The sequence below is a fragment of the Bos javanicus genome, chromosome 24, assembly GCF_032452875.1.
Source record: "Bos javanicus breed banteng chromosome 24, ARS-OSU_banteng_1.0, whole genome shotgun sequence".
Lineage (NCBI taxonomy): Eukaryota > Metazoa > Chordata > Mammalia > Artiodactyla > Bovidae > Bos > Bos javanicus.
The window spans coordinates 105,356-125,697 of record NC_083891.1 but is presented as its reverse complement, the minus strand read 5'-3'; the positions used below and the strand labels follow the sequence as shown (position 1 = coordinate 125,697).

Sequence of the window (20,342 nt, the reverse complement as noted above, 5' to 3'; positions counted from 1 at the left end):
ATCAATTTGTTGGTTATATTATACTACCATGGGAGAACTGGTTTAAAGATATTGTAACTTAAAATGAATCGAAAACTACCTAAGTAAAATTTCTAGTAAAAGAGATAGATAAATACATTTTATGTAAGAAACGCGTTGCCAGTCTAGGTTCGATGCACGATACTGGATGCTTGGGGCTAGTGCACTGGGACGACCCAGAGGGATGGTATGGGGAGGGAGGAGGGAGGAGGGTTCAGGATGGGGAACACATGTATACCTGTGGCGGATTCATTTTGATATTTGGCAAAACTAATACAATTATGTAAAGTTTAAAAATAAAATAAAATTAGAAAAAAAAAAGGAAAAAAAAATGTACAACCACAATAATGTACATGGAAAAACCTTAAGTGATAGGTATACACTGCATCTCCAACATTTGTATTATTTTCTTGCACTAGCACATAGAAAATAATTTATATCTGGTTATATTATCAATTATATTTAAACTATACCATATTATGAACTATTTAAGTTAGATATATTTCAAATTTGTTTGCCTGGGAATCTTCCAAAGCCAAAGTGTTTCTTATGGAATTAATAAAGTCTTAAGATACTTGGAGTTTTACGCTGAGCAGCTTTTAATGTATTACTTTTACATTAGGATGTAAACTTCTTTACTGTAGGCTATAACTCTTCAGATCCTTTTAAAAGTCCTGCAGTTCACATGACTTGAATTAAACTGAAATTTAACCAGGACAAATACAAGGTCAGATATTACACACACAAAAAATTACAATTCAATGTTTGTATCAAACTTTTAGTTGAAGTAGTCCTTTATTTCTATTTTTAATTTTAAAGTTACTTTAATAAAAGAGTGAACAGAAATTGGCCTGTCAATTACACAGTTAAAATAGGTTTATGATTCGATTTGCTATTGAGAAACTCTTATTCTCAAAAAATCTTTCTAGCTTTACATTTTATCACAGAACAATTTAATATTGATTAATTTCTTCACTGACTTTTTCACATCTTTGTTCCTGAGGCTGTCGATCACTGGGTTCAGCATGGGGATGACCACTGTGTAAAAGACAGAGGCCACCTTGACCATGAGCCATGAACTTCTGGAGTTAGGAACACAATAGAGGAAAAGGGTGGAGAAGGCAATGGCACCCCACTCCAGTACTCTCGCCTGGAAAATCTCATGGATGGAGGAGCCTGGTGTGCTGTAGTCCATGGGGTCACTAAGAGTTGGACACGACTGAGCGACTTCACTTTCACTTTTCACTTTCATGCACTGGAGAAGGAAATGGCAACCCACTCCAGTGTTCTTGCCTGGAGAATCCCAGGGACGGCAGAGCCTGGTGGGCTGCAGTCTATGGGGTCGCATAGAATCAGACATGATTGAAGCGACTTAGCAGCAGCAGCAACAGAGGAAAAGGATGGTCCCATGGAAGATGGTAATGGTAGTCAGGTGGGAGGCACAGGTGGAGAAGACTGTGGTGCCCCCCAGTCGAAAGCATCCTTAAGACAGTGATAAAAATGAAAACATAGGAGATGCGAATAATCATCAGGCTGCTTACTTCATTGAATGTGGCAGAGACTAAAATGGTCTCCTGGTTAATGTAGGGGTCAGAGCAGGAAACAGCAACAATGGCTGTGTGCTCACAGACAAAGTTATTTATGAATTTAGTCCCACAAAAGGATAACATTGATAAAAAAGTATGTGTATATTAAGGAACAGGCTATACTCCAAGAGTATAATGCAGACAACTGCAAGGAACAAAGCTTCTGGGACATCACAACAGCATAGAGAAGAGGGTTGCAAACGGCCACGGATTGGTCATATGTCATCACTGCCAACAGGAATGTCTCTGTCACCACAAATATGCAGACAAAGAAGAATTGTATGAGGCATCCTGTGAAGGAGATGGTTCTGTCTTCCACAACCAAGTTTTCTAGTAGCTTGGGTGTAACTAATGTTGAGTAACAGAAATCAACGAAGGAAAAGTGGCTGAGAAAGAAGTACCTGGGCATGTGGAGCCTGGAACTGGACTTCATGATCAGGATCATGCCCAGGTTTCCTAGCACAGTGACCGTGTAGATGGTCAGGAAGACCAGAAACAGAGGCAGCTGGAGCTGAGGATATTCTGAGAAGCCCAAGACAATGAAAGTGACCTCAGCACTCTGGTTTGCTTGGCTCCTGTGGACAAAATATCAGTGTTGATCTAGAAGAGTAAAAACTAAACTTTGAAATAGGCAAGAGAATAGAAAAATGTGTTGAGAAGCTCACTGGGTCTCTGTTTACAGTGTTTCTGTAAATGCTATACTTCTGCTTTATTTCAAATGCTAATGTTCACTTGTATGTCAATTATACAGCCAATAATAATTTTCATTGTGTATGATCTTCAGAAACAAAGAACTAAAACAGGTTAGTTCCTGCTTTATTTCAAATAATAAAACTCATTATTATCAGCTGCTTTCAGGAGACTTTGTCTTTGCGTGTCTCTGAGCTTTGTGAAAACACCTGATATGACAATCTAATTACATGTATTGGAGAAAAACATGTCATTAGGTTCCACAGTTTCTTACCTGCCTCACATCCTGAGCTATGAGACAATTAACTTATATGCTAATTTGTATAATGGCAACATCTCTGCAAAACAGTTAATATATTTTCTTGGTTGTTGTATTTCCTTTCAATTCCTTTCTTATTCCTAGTTATTCCAAATTCTCAACCCATTCTGGAGCTATGCTAAGACATACTAAACTTTTTCACTTATGTTGAATTAATTTTGAAAATGTTTAAATGTATTCTTCATAGCCAATTGTATTATTCAGCAGAAAACTCTTTTTTTTTTTCCATTGTAGCAGATTTTGGAGTTTGGGTGACAAAAATAACTGTGAAAGTACTGGAGAAAGCATATAGGCTTCAGAATGGATCAAATATATACTCTGCCATTTTGAACTAAGTTTTTAGTTCTTCCAAAGAAAAGTGGCTGGAAAACACCTATTTCAAATGGGACACCAGAATATTTCTTGATTATTACTGATCACAACGCATTTCCTCTATAGTAAGATAAAGAACAGTAATATAAATTTTAAATCACTAGATTGGAACTAGATACTTCAATAATGAATTTAAATGCTGTAAGACATGGTAGAACAGATATTTACCTTTTATATATTAGAATTTCATTAGAACACTTGCTTTAAGATGCATGTTTCCTTATTTTCCTCTAGGTTTTCTCACCACACTATAGCTTTCTCTGATTCCCACATGATGAACTTGTAAGAAAGATATCTTCCAAAGACCATGTCCACAACAAATCCTCTGTAACAATACTTTGTAAGGTCTCAGCACTGCAAAGATTGATTATGACTATTATTCCAGCCACATTCCTTCAATTTAAAATGCTCTGTGCAAGATTATGAGAATAATTTTCCATGATTGTTTAATATAACAGTGACTTTAAGATTCCAAATAAATGTTAATAGCAAATGTATAACATTAACATTATTCAGTATGACTTTTCCAAAAACTGCTTGGATCTATAAATTCAACCTCATTATACTTAATACATCCTTCTTAGTGAAGGTGGATTTATCAACCTCTGCTATATAGTACATGCCTATTTCTTTATAATTTAATCCCCATTGTATTCTTTCTTATGATGTTTGCTTTATTTTACCATCTACTTTTAAAGACATGACTCATTGTTTCATCCCCTCTGTATACAGACAAACTTGCATATTTATCACTCACAATTACTGTAGGTTATATCCCTATTATTTATAAATATGGTTGTTACTGTCACTTTATTTCTAGAAAATTACAGGAAAATCTTGAAGACAAGGCCCACTTTGTGGGCCTTCTCCTTTTGCCAAAAGGAGAATTCTCCATTTCCGACTTTATGTTTGATACCCAATGAGAAAACTAGGATACAAATTATTTGAAAGAAAGAATTGGAATATAACTCCATAAACCTTCTCAGCCAAAACGTGGTTCTTTGTGCACACCTTGTTCTACACATGTGTCTGTCTCCTACAGAGATTACTGGATCTTTGTATTTTCTTTTTTAAGTAAAACAAAAGAGACATGAGTCAACTCACCTAAATACAGAAGAACTTGAATGAGTCATTTAGTGAAGAACTCTTTGCTAAGATTAATGAACTCCAGCAATGCTGCTGCTTAGGACTTGATAGAAACACACCTGAAAAGGGTAGTAAAAGTGCCCAGTATTTTTCATTAATTATTTCATACTTAATGATTTTCCTACCTGTTAAGAAAACTCAGAGATACCAAAGATAAGATCAAGCCTGAAAAGTAAATCCTGGCACCAAACTGTATCACAAATATATGCCATCATGACCTTAGGGATGTGAGAACTAGAGAATATAACTGAGGTACTGCCTTGATACCTGCAATTCAACTAATTACATTTTAACTCTGAACTCTGTCCCAGGTGGTATATTGATTGTATATTATTTCCCTAAAGCCTTAGGCCATTTGTATTATCAACTTTACTCGTTTAATCTTAAAAAATAAACAACACCATTTTTAAAATTTTTGTGTGGATATAAAATACATAAATCCACAAGGGGAAATTATATAGCAATAGATTTATCTTTTATTAATCCATATTTAATTTTTAAAATTTTCTTATGAAGGTATATATATATTCTTATGTTTCTAAACATATGGCTGCTAAACTATAATTATACTGTTTATTTTGTACTTTACAATATTTGTACTATAAACTTTATTTTATATTTACACTATTGATTCTATTGATAGAAAACAGCTTCCACTGGATTTTCAAATATAGAATGTTCTCAGATGTTTATATTTATTACTGAATCTAAAATGAAATTTTGGATGATATGTTTTCTAAAAATATCTGTTTATGAACAGGATTATATTTTCACTAATTTTGGTAACTACCTATCTTGGCTTTAAGGACACAGGTTAATAATAATAATAACTTGATGCAGAAGGAGCTGAAGTGCAAGCAGTGAAAGATTTTACTTTCTTGGGCTCCAAAATCATTGCTTTATGGTGACTGCACCCATGAAATTAAAATGCACTTGCTCCGTGGGAGGAAAGTTATGACAAAACTAGGCAGCATATTCAAAACCAGAGACATCACTTTGCCAACAGAAGTCCATATAGTCAAAGCCATGGTGTTCCCAGTAGTCAGGGGGGATGTGAGAGCTGGACCATAAAGAAGACAAAGTGCCGAAGAATTGTTCTTTCAAATTGTGGTGCTGGGGAAGACTCCTGAGAGTCCTTCGGACAGCAAAATCCAACCAGTCAATCCTGAAGGAAATCAACCCTGAATATTCATTGGAAGGACTGATGCTGAAGCTGAAGGTCCACTGCTTTGGCCGCCTGACATGAAGAGCTGACTCACTGGAAAAGACCCTGATGCTGGGAATGATTGAAGGCTAGTGGAGAAGAGGGCAGCAGAGGATGAGATGGTCAGATGGCATCACCGACTCAATGGACATGAGTGTGAGCAAACTCCAGGAGACAGTGAAGGGCAGGGAAGCCTGGCGTGCTGCAGTCCATGGGGTGGCAAAGACTTGAACACGACTTAGTGACTGAACAACAATAACAACAAGCTTATTTCTCACTAGTGGAGGATTCAAAATACATTTTGACTGGGAAGCTGTGCCCTATATGGGCTCTGATTTCTCCCAACTTTACCTTACCATCATCACGGTGCTTCTGAGGTTATGATTCTCTTAATATTCATTGGAGAAAGAATAGATTCTTCTTCAAATAAATGAGGCCAGGACAATTGGGCATTCACAAGTAAAATTATGGGATTGGACACTTACCTCATATTATATACAACAGTTAACTCAGAAAGTGAACAAGGACCTGAATTTTCATAATAAACTATAAAACTCTTACGAGAAAAACACAGGCCTTACATTTCATGCCCTTGAATTTGGCAGTAGATTCTTATATAGGGAAACAAAAACATCAGCAACAAAAATAAATAAATAAATTGCTAAATTGAACTTCCTCAAAATTTAAAATATTTGTATATTAAAAACATTATCAATAAAGTGAAAAGAAAAGGTACAGAAAAGAAACAATAAAGACAAAAAGTCAAAGCAGATACAACACAAAATTTACAAATGTCCAACAAGCATGTGAAAATATTCTCAACATATTTAGTTATTAGGAAAATGCAAATCAATGTCATGATGAGATATCAATTTATATCCACTGGATTTGCTATAATAAAAGTATATAATAGCAATGATTAGCAAGGATATGAAGCAACCAGAAGAGTTATATATTATGCCTGGGAATATAAAATGCTACAGACACTGTAGAATAAGTTTGGTGGTTCCTCTCACATGGATGAACATAGAATTACTATTAGACAAAATGCTTAGCAGGGAAAAAAAATAGTCTTTCACAAAGAGGTGTTAGGCTTTTCCCCCAATTTCTGGCAGATAATATATATCTTATGTGATAGTAGAGTCTATTTAGGGAGGAGGGTCTGGGTACACCTGATATCAAGGTGGGTGCGTGCTAAGTCGCTTCAGTGGTGTTTGATTCCTTGCCAGTCTATGGACTTTAGCCCACCAGGCTTCACTGTCTATGGAATTCTCCAGGCAAGAATACTGGAATGGGTTGCCATGCCCTCCTCCAGAGGATCCTCCCAACCCAGGGACTGAACCCATGTCTCCTACGTCTCCTGCACTGGTAGCAGGTTCTTACCACTAGTGCCACCTGGGAAGCACCACAGCACATAGGATTCACTCCTTAGACTGGATGTGAGTTCACTGTGAAGTGTGTTAGTTGCTCAGTCGTGTCTGAATCTTTGTAACTCCATGGACTGAAGCCCACCAGGCTCCTCTGTCATGGGATTCTCCAGGCAAGGATACTGGAGTGGGTTGCCCTCCCTTTCTCCAGGGGATCTTCCCCACCCAGGGACAGAACCAAGGTCTCCTGCATTGCAAGCAGATTCTTTATCATCTGAGCCACCAGGGAAGTCCATGAGTTTGCTAGTTGGGCAAAATTAAATCAGGTTAACCAAGATTCTCTAATTGATATTAGCAGGGCCCCCATTCAATCCACCATTAATGTTACTTACCAATGAAGTTCTCTGTTATGTTATCATTGTACATCAATAGCTATTTTATATATAATTTGACTGACATGAAATACTGTTTTAGATTTAGCTGAAACTATTTCTGAAGTGTGCATTTCTTAATTTTATTTTTGATGATTTATGTACAAAAAACAAATAAATTTTATATTAACAAGTAGAATTTTACCAAATCTTATTCAGGATTCTGTGGGGACAGAGACATGACTTCTTTGCACTTATAATGTACCAATTCTTTCTATGTGGTGTTAAATAAATATATCCTTTAAATTTAGGCTTCCCTGGTACCTTAGATGGTAAAGAATCTGCCTGCAATGCAGGAGACATACGTTTGATTACTGGTCATGCAGATACCCTGGAGAAGAGAATGGCTACCCACTCCAATATTCTTTCCATGGACACAGGAGCCTGGCAGGCTAAAGCCCATAGAATTGTAAAGAGTCAGACATAACTGAGCAACTAAGCACAGGAATGTCTTTTAACTTTAGTGTCTTAGTGTTGAACAACTCTTAATTACTATGATTAAACTGATGTAACTCCCTCATGGTTAACTATAAACTTTCATGACAACTCAAATCCACTCTTCAATTGACTTATAACAACTTAAAGAAAAGAAAAAAAGAAGACTCACCTGAACAGCCAAATGGTAATGTGTCTTTACTCAGAAATCTTTACATGACAAACACTTTATCTAGAGACTTCAATAGTCTAGGCTTTAATTAGGTGTTATTTATTATTTTATTGCTAAGTCTCTACAGTTTACTAAAGTGGTTGAATGATGTATCAACAAGGGAATTTCGTTAAATGTGTGCACTGTTTTCCTTCCTAAAAACTGGAATTTGAAATGCTATTAAAAAATGCTACAAAACTTGGACAGTTCTCCACAGTGCTCTTGTAAATGAAAAAGCAAACGTAAGCCATTTTACATTCATTGACATAATAATTTGGTATTGACTAGCTTCCTAGCTGGAGAAGGCAATGGCAACCCACTCCAGTACTCTTGCCTGGAAAATCCCATGGATGGAGGAGCCTGGTGGACTGCAGTCCATGGGGTCGCTAAGAGTCAGACAGGACTGAGCGACTTCACTTTCACTTTTCACTTTCATGCATTGGAGAAGGAAATGGCAACCCACTCCAGTGTTCCTGCCTGGAGAATCCCAGGGACGGTGGAGCCTGGTGGGCTGCCTTCTATGGGGTTGCACAGAGTTGGACACGACTGAAGCGACTTAGCAGCAGCTTCCTAGCAGTCTCTTTCACACCTTTGTTCCTGAGGCTGTAGATCAGTGGGTTCAGCATGGGGATGACCACTATGTAAAAGACAGAGGCCACCTTGACCATGAGCCATGAACTTCTGGAGTTAGGAACACAGTGGAGGGAAAGGATGGTCCCGTGGAAGACGGTAATTGCAGTCAGGTGGGAGGCACAGGTGGAGAAGGCTTTGTGGTGCCCCCCAGTTGAAGGCATCTTCAGGACAGTGATAAAAATGAAAACATAGGAGGTGAGAATAATTATCAGGCTGCTTATTTCATTAAACATGGCAGAGACTAAAATGATCTCCTGGCTAATGTAGGGGTCAGAGCAGGAAACAGCAACAATGGCCGCGTGCTCACAAAGTTATTTATGATATTATTTCCTCTAAAGGACAATTCGGATAAAAAGTGGGTAAGAGTCAGGGAACAGACTGTACCCCAAGAGTATGATGCACCCACCAATAAGGAACAAAGCTTCTGGGACATGACAGCTGTGTAGAGAAGAGGGTTGCAAATGGCCACAAATCGGTCATATGCCATCACTGCCAACAGGAATGTCTCTGTCACCACAAATATGCAGGCAAAGAAGAATTGCATGATGCATCCTGTGAAGGAGATGGTTCTGTCTTCCACAATCAAGTTTTCTAGTACTTTGGGTGTAACTACTGTTGAGTAACAGAGATCAACAAAGGACAAATGTCTGAGGAAGTAGTACATAGGGGTGTGGAGTTTGGGATTTATCTTGATAATTAGGATCACGCCCAGGTTCCCCAGCAGAGTGATGGAGTAGATGGTTAAGAATAATAGGACAAGGGGTATCTGGAGTTCGGGATATTCTGAGAAGCCCAAGAGAATGAAAATGACTTCAGCACTCTGGTTTTCCTGGTTCCTGTGGACAAAATATAAAAGTTGATTCAGAGAAATCTGAAGCAAAATTTGAATGAAATGTAATGTTATTCACTCAGTATTGTCGGACGTTTTTGTGACTCCATGGACTGTAGCCTGCCAGGTTCCTCTGTCCATGAGATTCTCTGGGCAAGAACACTGGAAGGGTTGTCATGCCCTCCTCCAGGGGATCTTCCTGACCTAGGCATAGAATGAGAGTACTTATGGGGAAAAAGAGTGCATTGAATTATTATTATTTTTAAAATTAGCCTCTTTCCCTCCAAAATGCCTCTACTGTCTTTTTCTGACATTAAAATTCATTCTTTTCAAAGTACTTCCTAAATTCTTACCAAAACTTGAAATGGCACTCAGTATAAGGGAAGTTCATTCCACATAGAATTCTCTAAAAATTCTATATCTCATTAGGAGTTGAAATTAAACACTTTGTTATTTTCACTCAGGTTTTGTAAATTTATACTCCAAGAACACATATCACACTTCAAGATTTCCTGTACATGTATAACTACGTCATTCACATATTCCCCCACTCTTTTTCTTCGGTTATTCCTTTACATTCTTAAACATGTGATTAATTCCTGATTCCCTGAAAGTATGTTTCAATTTAACATACAAATCATAGAGCACATATTCTCTAACTGAAAACACTTTTTAAAAAAGTCAGGATTTGTTCCCTATGTCTATGGTAACAAAGTTTGAATAGCCCAGGGTTGAAAGGGAAATCTTCACCAAAGATGGATACAATTTCTGATGCACATTGGTTCCTTCTTCCCCACACTGCTTCTCCACACCTGTAGCTTTTCACTCCACCTCCTACACTCTGTACTTGTCAACAGGCTTGGGGCCAATGTTCCCAATCGCCCATGTAGCCCAGGAAGTGTCAGCCATGCTCAGCTGTGAGCACAGGTGCTGTGCATAGTATTTATCTTCTTTTCTGTGCAATTACCCTGGAATAATTTTCCCATTGCAGACCCACTATATGCTCAGTCCTGTAACAGGCATTTTAGAAACTATAAAATTATAAAATCTCAGCCTCAATTTGTTTCTTAGAGCATTATTCCAGGATATAATCCATATAAGCACAAATGACAACTTATAGTTCTTGTTTATTATTAAAATTTGTATGTATAAAGGGAATGAAAATATTGTGATCCAGAAAAAACAAAAAATTTCCTTGTGATGTAGCATGGTGAACAATAATAAATGTGGTGAAAGATAAATAATCAAAGACTTCTAGTCAACTAAACAGGTAATCTGGCAGATTTATACATGTGCTTGTTTGCCTCCTGCAAAGATTAATGGAGCATATTAGGAACATATTATATTCCTTTTAAAGTGAAATAAAAATCAACTCACCTGAGTGTAGAAGAATTTGGCTCATTTAATAAAGCTTCTTTTCTAAGTTTAATGGATTCCAGGAAAATTTTTGCTGAGAAGTCATTTTTTTAAATATAGTAATAAGCCTGAAAAATAGTTAACAGGAATCTAGAATATATTGCAATGAATATTTCAGAAAATGAATTTCTCTTATAATGTATTAAAAATATATTCAGACTTGACCAAGAGAAAAGGACACCAAAAAAGCTGAACCCTAACATCAAACTGTCACATATATATGCCACCAAAACCCTAAGGAGATTAATCTTAGAGAATATGATTTAGCTATTGCCTTGAGACCACAAATGGGGCAATTAGATGAAATAATGCCCTTGTGATACTTTGGTTGCATATGCATTTTTTCCAAAGTTTGGGGAACAATTTCATCATGCACTCTAGTCCATTGATCTTTTAAAAATGTTGAACTAGACACTATATTTTTGTCTTTAAATACTTGCAAAATGCAGAAATATACAAAAGCAAAATCAGCTATTGGGCAACAATCCAAAGAGTCTTAATTTTTGTTGAATTTCTGGTTGTCCTCCTGTATCTGTGGGCTTCCCTCATAGCTCAGTTGGTGAAGAATTCTCTTGCAATTCAGGACACCCCGGTTCAATTCCTGGTCAGGCAGATCCCCTGGAGAAGGGATAGGCTACCCACTTCAGTATTCTTGGGCTTCCCTTGTGGCTCAGCTGGTAAATAACCTGCCTGCAATGCGGAAGACCTGGGTTTGATCCCTGGGTTGGGAAGACCCCATGGAGAAGGGAAAGGTTACCTACTCCATTATTCTGGCCTGGAGAAGTCCATGGACTGTACAGGCCACTGGGGTCGCAAAGAGTCTGACACAACTGAACGACTTTCACTTTCTCTGTATCTGAGGGACATATTGATGTGTTTGGATGTAAAACTTATACAATATGAATCATATTATAGTGTTTTTTACCCTTTCTTTAACATTTTGTTGTGAGTTTCATTTTCTGTAAAAACCATTGGTTTTCTTAAGATAATACAACTTGCATTACTATTACAAATATGAGCACAATTCTTTTTTATTCTTACGTTTATTATTGAAATTGCAAAAAAGCTGGTATTCTATTTTTCAATTTGTAGTCTAGGTTTATGGGAAGTATAGTACATTTATTATTTAAGAAGCTGCCATATCTTAACGTATAAACATCTCAACTCTAGTGACTTAATTTAACAGAACAGGGAGCAGCACTTTTTTCTGGAAAAAGCTGTACAGTAAATCCTTTAGCCTTTGTGGGCCACATACTCTCAATTTCAGCTATGCACTTTTGTATCTTGCAGCATGGATTCACCCATAGGCAATACATCAGTCAATAGGCATGACTCTGTTCCAATAAATTTTATTTATAAAAGACAGTAGGACAGATTTTGTTTGCAGATGACACCTTGTCAACCTATGCAATAGAAGGCATTTCTTGATTGTTCAAAGTCTAAAATTATTTCCAGATCAGTAGGCAGATGTCCTCTGAGTGGCAATGCAGAGACTTAAGCTTGTTCTCAATTATGGCTTATGATAATGTGACTGGGTGCATGTGTGTTAAGTCACTTTAGTGGTGTCTGACTGTGAGAGGGTATGGACTGAAGCCCGCCAGGCTCCTCTGTCCATGGGATTCTCCAGGCAGAATTCTGGAGTGGGTTGCCGTGCTCTCCTCCAGGGAAACTTCCCAGCCCAGGGATCAAACCTGTCTCTCTTGGATTGACAGTTGGGTTGTTTACCACTAGTGCCACCTGGGAAGTTCAAAAATGGGATTGTTATGGTATAATTATAATGTAGTGTGAGAAATAATAATTTGCTTTAAAAAATACTACACTTTTCTGCATTGCTACTGTGCATATTTTTGTGTTTTGCTTATTTATTTTTCATTAAGCTTTTGTCAAGCATATTAAGAGTGTTCTTCACATGTTGAGATACTTGAATAATGACCAAGATATTTCCTGATCAATAAAATCACAATAGGATTTTGAACTTTGAGTCAAACTATAGTGTTAAGATAGATTGAAGGGATAAGAAAGAAAAACAAAAGACATTTTAAGCAGAGAAGACGGTCTGAACCAAGGTAGGAGTTTGAATGTTCAAGTTGTTTTCAGGTGGTGAGAGACAGAGAAGCCTGGCATACTGCAGGACACGGGGTTGCAAAGAGTCTTACGTGACTGTGAGACTGAAGAACAACAAAAAGTATGAGATATGATCAGAGGACCAGAGAATCTAAATTGTGTAAAGAATTCAATTAGGGTTAGTACCGATTGCTGAATAGAGTTGAAATAGAGTTCTATGCCCACAGGACAAGTATGTAGTAATGAAGAGATTGTGGTTGTAAAATGGGTAGTCAACAATGGGAATGAAATGGACTCAGTTTCAATATTATAATCATGGCTTTCAATGCAGTTGCATTAGTAGTTGATGTAAACAGAAAGAAGTAACTCCCATTTTCATTTTGTTTCAGAAACAAACATTATGTTCTTGACAGCATCTCATTGCAGACGAGTCAGTGATTCCCAGAAGCTAGCAATAATTACACAGGCACCTACAATGAGAAGTAGTAAACGGTGAGGTGTAATGTGGGAGCTAAAGCATCTGATAAACCAACCAAAGGCCTGAAGACATCTGGAACACAGAAGGAAAACAAAAGGAGACTCTTACCACTGTCTTCAAATATTTCAAGGCTAAAATATGAAAGAAACACTGATCTTTTTTCTGTGTCCTGAGGAGAGAAATTTAATTTTAAATGAATTAACTTAAAAGCCGCAGGAAGCTAATTTCAGACCAACAACAATAAAAGAATTTTCTTTTTTTTTTCTCCAGTGTCAATGAACAGAATAGTGTGAATGACTCAGAGTCTCTGGGTTGCCCAGTTTCACTAAAAGTATATAAGAAGGGGCTCTAGAGACACAAACTTTAATGTAAATAAAAGGAAGGGGAAGACTCTTCTGGAAGAATGTAGGCAAGATATTAAACTCCACAATGTCTCTCTACATTTCCCATATTCTGTGACTGGTCCTCACACTGGCCTAGAGCTTTCACTAAGATCACTTTTTGCTTGGTGTTCCCAAAATACTGTTTTAAAATTATCTGTATAATTCTCAAAATCCATAATTTACACATCTGTAACAGGTTGACTTAACTACTCCATCTGATAAAAAATCTATTACTATAACTAAGTAGTACATTCTTACCACCTTAACACATAAGGATTGAATTAAATACAAACTTTATTAATCTTTGTCTATAACTGAGGAGGGGCTTCCCTGGTGACTCAGATGGTTAAGAATCCTCCTGCAATGCAGAAGACCCAGATTTGATCCCTGGGTTGGGAAGATCCTCTGGAGGAGGGAATGGCAACTCACGCCAGTATTTTTGCCTGGAGAATTCCCATGGACAGAGGAGCTTGGTGGGCTCTAGTCCATGAGGTCGCAAAGAGTCAGACACAACTGAGTGACTGAGCACTGCACATAACTGAAGAGATCATTCCTATAAGTGTATGTAGGTAAAGCATGCTTAAAAAAAGTAAGAAATTCAATTCAAAATAGCCTCCTAAATTCAGTATGACATGTAAATACATAATTTTAGATAGATCCCTGGTGGCTCGGATGGTGAAGATTTGACCTGCAATGCAGGAGACCTGGCTTCTATCCCTAGATTGGGAAGATCCCCTGGAGAAGGGAATGGCTACTCACTCCAGTATTCTTGCCTGGAGAATTCCATGAATGGAGGAGCCTGGTGGGCTATAGTCCATGAGGTCATGAAGAGTCAGACACGACAGAGCAACTAACACTTGCACTTTTCCCCACATGTGTTTATGTGTAGATACCTCTGAGAATGGCAAGTGTGAAGTGCAGGCCATCACGGGCACCCTGGTGTCTAGGGTCACTCAGTGTGCACACAGGTAGTTTTATTTATCTTTCTTTGATCTGGTCTGGGGCTCCAGTCTGGCACATATTCAGAAAAGATTAAAGAATTAAAGTAAATCTGATAGTCTCAGTCCAGGATTATTTCTTATTACACAAGAGGTTATTTTTTCCCCTTAAGTTTATATACAGTTTAAATACTAGTTTGACACAATGGGAAGGAAATGTTGGTTTTATTTTCCCCAACATTCCCAGTTTGACCCTACATTATCTATTTGTGGTCTCATTCTCAGCAAAATTACATAGTAATTGGTAGAATTTTTTCATAGGATCTAAGAGTATAAAGTGCTAATCGTTCAGTCATGGTTGACTCTTTGCAACCCTGTGGACTGTAGCCCGCTAGGCTCCTCTCTGCCTGGAATTCTCTCGGCAAGAATACTGGAGTGGGTTGCCATTCCCTTCTCCAGGGTATCTTCCCGATCCAGGAATCGAATCCAGAATCTCTCACATTCTAGACTGATCCTTTACCTTCTGAGCCACAAGTAGTATAAAATCCCTCTGCAAATTAGTAGCAAAGAGTATGAATTTGTCTTTCCCTAACAAGTGATGCAATGGAACCCTACTCCAGTACTCTTGCCTGGAAAATCCCATGGCCAGAGGAGCCTGGTAGGCTGCAGTCCATGGGGTCTCTAAGAGTCGGACACGACCGAGCTACTTCACTTCCACTTTTCACTTTCATGCATTGGAGAAGGAAATGGAAGCCCACTCCAGTGTTCTTGCCTGGAGAATCCCAGGGACAGCAGAGTCTGGTGGGCTGCTGTCTATGGGGTCGCATAGAGTCAGACACGACTGAAGCGACTGAAGCGACTTAGCAGCAGCAGCAGCAGCAAGTGATACAAATAGCATATCCACTAGATGGCAGAGTGACACTGTAATTTAAAGCAAGGCACAAATAATGTGCATTGATTGACTGCTTTAGAGAAAGTAGCAGAAACTGATAGAAAGAAAGATGTTCGTGGTTTAAATATAACTTTGAAAACATTTTATTCCGTGAAGGAAAAATGTGATCTGTCATGTCGACCGACAGAGGATGCTGAGGCCACCAAGCCATGAGCACGGCTCCTGCACCCCCACCTCCCGCTCAGGCTGCTGAGCCCTGAGGAACTCTGGAACAGAGCTGCACCCTGAGGGAACACAGGATAGAAAAGAGCAGGGCACTGGCCTTAAGTAGTCAAGGTGCAGCTCAAAGGGATGATTTCAAGGAGCCCAGACTGTTCCCGCTCCCCAGGCGCAGAAAAGCCCTACATTCATTAACGTGAACATTCTGGTTTTAATTTCCGATAATCTTCGATGGTCTGACTACCTGGTTTTTGTTGCAAATGCATATACATTCTGACTCCTCCCTTCCCTTTTCAGAGCAGTTTCTCTGAACTAACTGAGACGTTGTCTTCCAGGTTTGTGTGTGCGTGGCCGCTCAGTCATGTCCGACTCTTGTGACCCGATGGACTGTAGCCCACCAGGCTCCTCTGTCCATGGGATTCTCCAGGCAAGAGTATTGGAGTGGGTAGCCAATTCCTCCTCCAGGGGATCTTCCTGACCTAGGGATTGAACCTGGGTCTCCTACATTACAGGTGAATTATTTATTATCTGAGCCACCAGGGAAGCCACTTATTTTCTAGGTTTAAGTCCATAGAATAAAAAATAATTCTGTTTTTAGGTTTTTGTTGTTGTTGTTTGTTTGTTTTTTGGTCCGTTAGTAATTTCATGTCTCTTTCAGGAATAAGGAAACCAGTGTTCAAAGATGGCAATTTACTAGATCACATTCAAGCAGCAATTCACCTTTGATTTTTATCTTTGTTTTTCCAATTTTCGTTTTTGAACTATGAGTGATACATAATCACATAGTTTAGGTAATGAAGAGTGCTAACACTTCATCTCAATTAATTTTATAAGAAGTAAATACACAAAAACATGGTTAATAATATGTGCAAATATTAGTATAAATATAAAAATCCTTAAAGAAGAAAATACTATTAATATATTACAAAAACAAGAATGCATAATGAAGTTATAATGTTATTAACATATATATATAATTCAATGACAAAGCAAAATATTAATAAGCCATAAACTATAAGAGATGAGAGGAGAAATAAAAAGACTCTAAATTCAAACTAAAAACAATATATGATATATATATATATATATGTGATTGTGTTTCTGTTATAATCCCAAATAACACAATTACATTATATCACAGAAATCTACTAATAAGGAATATAATTTTTTCCAATCTTTCTTAAGAAGTTTTAAAAATTTACTATGTCTTAGCCCATAAGTAAAAGACAACAATTTTAATAATAAAATTATCATTTATTTAGTTCAGTTCAGTCACTCAGTCGTATTCGACTCTTTGAGACCCCATGAATTGCAACATGCCAGGCCTCCCTGTCCATCACCAAGTCCCAGAGTTCACTCAAACTCATGTCCATCGAGTCGGTGATGCCATCCAGCCATCTCATCCTCTGTCATCCCCTTCTCCTCCTGCCCCCAATCCCTCTCAGCATCAGAGTCTTTTCCAATGAGTCAACTCTTCGCATGAGGTGGCCAAAGTTTTGGAGTTTCAGCTTTGCATCAGTCCTTCTGATGAACACCCAGGACTGATCTCCTTTAGAATGGACTGGTTGGATCTCCTTGCAGTCCAAGGGACTCTAAAGAGTCTTCTCCAACATCACAGTTCAAAAACATCAATTCTTCGGTGCTCAGCTTTCTTCACAGTCCAACTCTCACATCCATACATGACAACTGGAATGACTAGACGGACCTTTGTTGGCAAAGTAATGTCTCTGTTTTTCAATATGCTATCTAGGTTGGTCATAACTTTCCTTCCAAGGAGTAAGCGTCTTTTAATTTCATGGCTGCAGTCACCATCTGCAGTGATATTGGAGCCCTCAAAATTAGAGTCTGACACTGTTTCCACTGTTTTCCCATCTATTTCCCATGAAGTGATGGGGCCAGATGCCATGACCTTCGTTTTCTGAATGTTGAGCTTTAAGCCAACTTTTTCACTCTCCTCTTTCACTTTCATCAAGAGGCTTTTTAGTTCCTCTTCACTTTCTGCCAAAAGGCTGGTGTCACCTGCATATCTGAGGTTATTGATATTTCTCCTGGCAATCTTGATTCCAGCTTGTGATTCTTCCAGCCCAGCGTTTCTCATGATGTACTCTGCATAGAAGTTAAATAAGCAGGGTGACGGTATACAGCCTTGACGTACTCCTTTTTCTATTTGGAACCAGTCTGTTGTTCCATGTCCAGTTCTAACTGTTGCCTCCTCACCTGCATAGGTTTCTCAAGAGGCAGGTCAGGTAGTCTGGTATTCCCATCTCTTTCAGAATTTTCCACAGTTTATTGTGATGCACACAGTCAAAGGCTTTGGCATGGTCAATAAAGCAGAAATAGATGTTTTTCTGGAACTCTCTTGCTTTTTCCATGATCCAGCAGATGTTGGCAATTTGACCTCTGGTTCCTCTGCCTTTTCTAAAACCAGCTTGAACATCAGGAAGTTCACAGTTTACGTATTGCTGAAGCCTGGTTTGGAGAATTTTGAGCATTACTTTACTAGCATGTGAATTGAGTGCAATTGTGTGGTAGTTTGAGCATTCTCTGGCACTGCCTTTCTTTGGGATTGGAATGAAAACTGACCTTTTCCAGTCCTGTGGCCACTGCTGAGTTTTCCAAATTTGCTGGCATATTGAGTGCAGCACTTTCACAGCATCATCTTTCAGGATTTGAAACAGCTCAACTGGAATTCCATCACCTCCACTAGCTTTGTTTGTGGTGATGCTTTCTAAGGCCCACTTGACTTCACATTCCAGGATGTCTGGCTCTAGGTCAGTGATCATACCATCGTGATTATCTGGGTCGTGAAGATCTTTTTGTACAGTTCTTCTGTGTATTCTTGCCACCTCTTCTTAATATCTGCTGCTTCTGTTAGGTCCATACCATTTCTGTCCTTTATTGAGCCCATCTTTGCATGAAAATCTCCTTAAATATTATTTGGAAATATTAAAAATATATCATAAATATAAAATAAAACATGAATAGAAAAAAGAGATTAGGCCAAAAAAGAGATGGTTGGACTCAAGAAAGAGATTGTAAAAAAAAAAAAAAAAGAATTTTGTGAGAAATCAAGATTAAATTGCAATGTAGAAAAAAAGGGATAGGGGACTTCCTTGGTGGTTCAATGGTTAAGAATCCACCTTGCAACACAGGGAACACAGATTCAATCCCTTGTTGGAAACTAAGATCCCACCTGTGGAGGAGCAACTGAACACCCCCCACTGCAGTGAAGAGCCCAGGCTGTGCAATGAGATATCCCTGTGCCACAGCTGAGACCTGATACAGCCAAGGTAACTAAGTAATTAAAAAAAAAAAGATAGGAGAAACAAACATTGCATGATTTCCCTTACATGAAATAGAAGAAGATTCACAGAGGCAGAGTATATTAAAGGATATCAGTGGCAGAGGGAAAGGAGGATGAGGAGTTATTACTTAATGGGCGTGAAGTTTCTGTTTGGAGTGATGAAAATGTTTTGGAAATATATAGCAATTACACAATATTGTAAATATAAGCAATGCCACTGAGTTGTGCACTTAAAGTTGTTACAAGTGCCATTTTTTAAAAATGTGAACATTTGAGGAATATGGTCTCTGGAGCTTGAATAAAATGCTGTCAGAGAAGATAAAATATTGTCTCCAAATGTTACTGAGAAATAAGAAAAACATAAGTAACCACAAAAAGACTTGGTGTTACCTTCCTTTACAGGGATGAGGTATATAAGGGAGCTATTTGGGTAAACTGTGGACAGAAAAATCAACAGTGAAAGACATTGAGGAAGAATGGACAACAGATTGTGGTAACTTTTCAAAGTGGTTTTATTATTGGTAGACTACAGGAGATGCATGCTGAAATAGCCAGCACGCTCCACAAACTGAATTGAGGCGGCATCAATGTTTTCCTTTTACCTGCAACAAAGAAAGAGTTTCCTCCTCTTTCTTTGCCTCTTCTTTCTGAGGTGTGCATGTTATGAGCTTTCTTTCCAGGTCATCTGAGTTTTCTCACAATAGCCCCCAAGGAAAGTTGTACTTAGTTTCCATATACACACAGGGAAAATATGATTTGGTCGATATAATTATTTTTAGGTCTTTGAATAATGTTCAGAAAAGTTCAGCTTCACTTTCGTCACATTATCCCAAAGGGAATTTCCAAACTCACAGAGATACTGCAATAAATGTCTGCAAGTTAAATATCTCCCTGGTAAAGTTGCTTAGAAATCAGATAGGAACCTTATGCTGTCTTTGTTTTAATGTTCACCATAGAATATAATAAAAGTGTTATTTAAAGAGAAATAAAGAATAGTTGCCAACATAAATGATGGCACCATTATGTTCTCTTAAACATTAAAATAAAACTGGGAAAAGCCTTTTGAATTTGCTTAAGAAAAAAGCTGGACACCTTACCTTAGAGAGCAGGTAACTTTTATTTTCAGATTTCTAGAGAATTATTTGTATAATGAGACATATTACTTCATAGTCATAGAATTTACTGGTTAATTTACATGATGGTACTGTGAAATATTACATGTACCTGAGATTTAAGCCAAGTGAGTTGGACATGAATTAACTTTTCTTTTATCAATCCACAATTAATCAGATCAATATGATTTTAGAATTTATTATTTAAATATAATTTAATGATCATTTGCCCCTTGGCTAATGTTTGTTAGAAAACTTTAACCACATTTTCATACAGTCAACATTTGAAACTATT

At 37.9% G+C, this 20,342-nt stretch overlaps 2 pseudogenes; both read right to left on the bottom strand.

Moving 5' to 3' along the window:
• Positions 1-949: 949 nt before the first annotated feature.
• Positions 950-4,118, bottom strand: LOC133237352 (olfactory receptor 5D13-like; annotated as a pseudogene).
• A 3,980-nt stretch (positions 4,119-8,098) lies between these two features.
• On the bottom strand, positions 8,099-10,150 carry LOC133237863 (olfactory receptor 5D13-like; annotated as a pseudogene).
• Between the last annotated feature and the right edge of the window lie 10,192 nt (positions 10,151-20,342).